The 5,000-nt window shown below is 44.5% G+C and overlaps 1 pseudogene; it reads right to left on the reverse strand.

Annotated features, from left to right (window-relative positions):
• Positions 1–1,007: 1,007 nt before the first annotated feature.
• Positions 1,008–2,720, reverse strand: LOC137994305 (uncharacterized; annotated as a pseudogene).
• Positions 2,721–5,000: the final 2,280 nt, after the last annotated feature.

A 5,000-nucleotide genomic window follows, 5' to 3' on the forward strand; every position in this document is an offset into this window, starting at 1 on the left:
TGTTTAAGTTAACCGCACAGCAACTAAAGCTCCCATGAGCTCCAATCGGCAGATAGACTGTGACTTTAATGGGGCAACACGGCCTTTTCCCGCTATAAGACTACACTCTACTGTGTTATCTATAAACGCTCGTCTTAGGTAGGCAAACGCGCCATAAGCATTCTGGCTAGCGTCGCAAAACACATGAAGTGCAGTCTCTCGTACAGGTTTCTCTTCTTGGGTAAGAGCTCTCGGAATTCTCACTTCATCAAGCTTTTCTGCTTCCTTGCGCCATTCACGCCACTCTCGAAGATCAGCTTCTTTCAACTCGTCATCCCATCCGTACTTCATACGATTTAGATTCTGCAGGATGATTTTACTTCTGATTGAGAATGGGAGGAGACGTCCTCGCGGATCCCAAACAGAGAATGCTTGACTCAAGATCTTCCTCTTCGTCGTACCTGGATCATCCTTCAGTCCGGTAAACTGGCGCATCCCAAATGACGCCCAAAGTTCTGTCTGTTGGTAACTTATCTTCACTCAGTTCGAGGAATCGTGGAGATCTATCCTGCTCCGGGATGGTTGCCAAGACGTCTGTGTCATTTGTAAGTCACTTGTGTAGGCGGAAACCTCCACGACGCAGCAACTCTGTCATCTGCTTCCTCATTTCAATAGCTTCCTCGAAAGAATCTGTTGACGGTAGACCATCATCCACGTAAAAATGCTGGTAGACGGCTTTCACACCCAAAGGTAAATCTTCCCCATTCTCATCAGCATTTCGCCTCATAGTGTAGTTCGCTCTGGATGGCACAGACACTTCTCCAAACACTGTTCTCTCGAACTGGTACACGCTTGGTTCTTCTATCAGAGAGTCTCTCCATAAGAATCTCAATGCTGGCTTATCACGAGCAGGGAGACGGAGCATATGGTAGATTTCTTTCACATCAGCGGCCATTGCAATTTTTCCTTCGCACAACCTCAGGAAAACTCCAAATAGAGAGGACAGAAGATCTGGTCCTGTGTAGATCTTATCGTTTTAAACTTTGTCCCATGAATTTTGCTGATGCATCGTAGACTCTTCTGAGGCGATCAGGTTTTTCGGAATTAATGACAAGTCTGTGTGGTAAGTACCAAGTCACATTACTATCGCACCGTACTTCCCCTTCACTCAGTTTCTTCACATAGCCCTTCTCAATGTCATCCTGGATTGACTTTGCATATCTCTCTCTGATCTCAGGACAGCTCTCAACTGAAACTTCTTCTCTAGGGATAGGTTTGCCGTAATTGTTGGGCAGCAATGGTTCCTCATCTCTCCACAGTAGACCTGACACATACGCATCTTCATTCACACTCTTAAAGGTTGTCTTTTCCATCAGTGACAATGCTCGCTTGTCCTCAATCGAACGGGTTGGAACAGCTAGCTTGACCACGCCCAAGATTTCTATCTCTGACTGAGCCATGACCAGCTGCTTCAGCTCCTCATTTTCAACTGAACTTCTTTCATACACTTTGAACCCATTGTATGGAGATGCTACTCTTCGCTCACCAGGTAACCAATTAGTCACCGCCCATCCAAGTGGGGTCTCAACAGCATAAGGTATCCTGTCAAGTTCCGGTTGACCTGAGGGTTTCAGAATTTGTTTTGGTAGGATCAAGTCAGAGTTGTTAGTTCCAATTATGAGTTGCACTGGACCAGTGTCACTGTCACGCAAGGCCAAGTTCTTCAGATGTTGATACTCCTGCTTGATTGTTGACCACTTCAACTTCTGATCCGGACCATTCAGGCTAGGAATTGTCTTCACATCTCGCAAGGAGCACTTGACTTCCTCTTTTCCGACTCGTGCGACATGGCATCTCTTGATGTGCTGGAAAGCAAACACCTGCGCATTTACTCATTGAATTTCGAGATCTACCTCTTTGCCTTGAAGCCCAAGTGAGAGCGCTAAGCTTTCATCTATAAGCGTTGTGTTACAGCCTGAGTCACGCAATGCCATCACCTGCTGTTTTCCTGCTTCTCCAAAGACTACTATGGGAAATACTTCAACCAAAGCACGACCACCAGTCTCACAACCTGTGTACGCTGATTGCTGATACTCCTCAAGAGACTCCACAGCCTGGCGTGGTGATGAGTCTTTACCTTCCAGGGAGACAGGAGCTGGGTTTCTCTCAACTTCTGGCACTTGTTCTGATTCACGTTTCGCTTTTGCCCGTTCAATAAATCTCAAGTCGACTTCATGTACAAGGGTATGATGACGCATGTCACAGTTTTCAACTTTGCATCTATTCTTACTACGACATTTACGCAGACGATGACAGGGTAATAGACAACATAAGCATAATTTGTGTTCTTTGACAACTTTCTCCTTCTCGCTAGTCAACATTCCCTGAAAACGTTTGCACTCTTGCAAAGTGTGATTAGTGGACTGGTGAATTGGGCACTTTGTTCCACAGCTGGCGCGTAAAGATTCTCCCGTGGCTCCTGCAAACAGCCCAGGTTGGGATTTGTCAGCTGGCTTACGCCTATCAACTTTAGATGTATCTGAACGCTTCCACTCTCTCTTCTCTGACATTCATCGCTGCTTGGACTCACTCATTTTTGCCTCTTTCTCTAGCCAATTTGCAAATGAATCCCAGGTTGAGAATTTTCCTTCAACAAACTCGGCCCATCTGCCGCAAAGGCGTGTAGGAAGTTTAGAAACAGTTGCTTCAGGGACTTGCGAGCTAAGCTCGTGAAGAAAGTTATGCTCTTTGAAAAAGCCTATCAATTCAAAAACTATTTCTTGATACTGCCGGATCTGCACACTATTTTCTTTCATTATGGTCGAAAACTGATTTATGCGTTTCTTCGCAGCTGATACCACTGTGTCTACACGACCAAAACGCTCCTGGAGCGCAGTCCATGCCTCCTCTTATTTATCTGAACCTAGCATGAATTTCGCAAGACATGATTTTGCACTTCCATCCACAGAATCTAACAGAAATTTAAGCTTCTCTGTTGCATCATAAAGTTCCTTTTTATCCACTTCAACATTAAATGCTGCTTTGAATTTTGAGTTCTCTAGTGGATTTTCATTGAACTTCTGCACGTTTGGTTTAACGATTTTCACAAAGGCTGGCAGCATTTTCTCAAACAACTGACCTATCTTTGACGTTTGCACACTAGGGCTTCCTGTGGCAGAGGTTTTCAACTCAGCTTCACCTTTAGCAATAAAAGATTCACATGTCTCTTTTCACGGGGCTCACTAGAAACCTCTGTTATGACCTCTGGTTTGGTGGATTTAACTTCCTCCATGTGAGGTTTTTCAACAACATTGTTTTCAGTACTTTCCAGGTCTAAGCGCGAGACCCGATCATTCACACTGTCTGAAGGTAATTCATTTAACTCTTCATCAATATCACCTTTATTTGACATACCTTCTTCCTGGGCGATGGCATCTTCGAACTCATATTCCAATCTTGACTCTCCAGCTTTCTTTTGAAGTTCCAAGAGCTTTGCACGCTTCTGTTGTTCGGCTCGCAGACACTCGATCTCATTTGCGAACGTTTGCTCGGCTATTTTTAGTCCCAGTGCTAACTTCTCAGCTCGCAATTTCTTTCTAAAAACGGAAAGTTTACTTGAAGTAGTAGACTCACTTGGCGTGAACAGTCGTGGTGTTTCGCCTTCTCTGTTTGAGGCACTTCATCTTGGCACGACTTGAATGACTCTTCCACAATATTGAACCAGGCGGTTCGATGATAATTCTTACACGCAGTTACACGAAGTTTCACGGCTGTCTTAGAGCTTGACTCGGCGATTTTCCCCTTGATTTCACAATATCCGGCTCGAAGGACCAAATGTCGCTGCTGGGCGACGATAAAACTCTGCTGGTTCGTTTTGTACAACTTTATTCTCCGATTTTACATTCAGAACGTTCAACAACATCGCTTTCTCGTGGCACATTTTTACAAAAACTCAACTCATCTCTTTTACACGTGCGGCGAGGTCCCTAGCAACGAGCTGACGTCATTGGTATCATAGCAACGCGACCGGAAATGAAAGTTCAGGAAGCAGGAGGCACAACGCCATTCCATTCATTCTGCTCCCAGGGGCAGAATGGACAGAATGTTGCGAATGAAAATCCAAGATGGCGGACGGCGATATGAGCACTGCGGATTCAAATATGTCTCTACCGGAGAAAAAAGTCAGGTCACACTTTTGGACACAATTAAACATAGCTTGTAATTTCATTGCACCAAAAGTACGAGGTTTTTTTCGGTGATGTTTCGTACAAGAAAGGCAATTGTCTGCATAGCCTGTGATTCGAGGCCGGGATGTGTCTCCTCTCCTTTGCATATAGGACTGCCAGAACATTCGGCAAATCCAAAACAGTCTCCCTATTTTCTTCCTCCTCTTTATTTACAATGAAAATTGTTGCGCTAACGGTAGCAATGGCAGCCTCTTCGTCGACCGCCATATTTGTTACGCAATGTTTACTCGTGCTAGGAACCGCGCGTCTCAAGGAGCGTTTAAATGCAGACAATCCGAATTATTCCTAGCATTCCGTACCCTCCATTCTTGTTCCAGAATTGTGGATAAAAAACTAAAACACGCCCTTAAATTTATGAAGGGAAATTACAACCAACGACATATTAAAAATTCGTAAGCCAAAAACTTGTCTAAAACAGACACAGTTTGCGCTCCAATTGCACAGAAAAGACGAGGACAACCGTTCGTAGAGGTGAGTGAAGTTTATTTCTACATTTACAGCTTACCTTTTTGCCGTATTTTACAGACGGCAGAAACCCGCCAATATGATCGAATTCCGCCTCGTTATCATGGTAGGTAGAAAAATATTCTGGAAAATAAGTTGCAAATTGTCCGCAGACACAAAAGCCTCCATCGAATTTCGGAGCGGATTGCCATTGCAGCCGTTAGCGCAGCAATTTTCATTGTAAATAAAGAGGAGGAAGAAAATAGGGAGACTGTTTTGGATTTGCCGAATGTTTTGGCAGTCCTATATGCAAAGGAGAGGAGACACATC

Source organism: Montipora foliosa, chromosome 3 (genome assembly GCF_036669935.1).
Source record: "Montipora foliosa isolate CH-2021 chromosome 3, ASM3666993v2, whole genome shotgun sequence".
Classification (NCBI taxonomy): Eukaryota; Metazoa; Cnidaria; class Anthozoa; order Scleractinia; family Acroporidae; genus Montipora; species Montipora foliosa.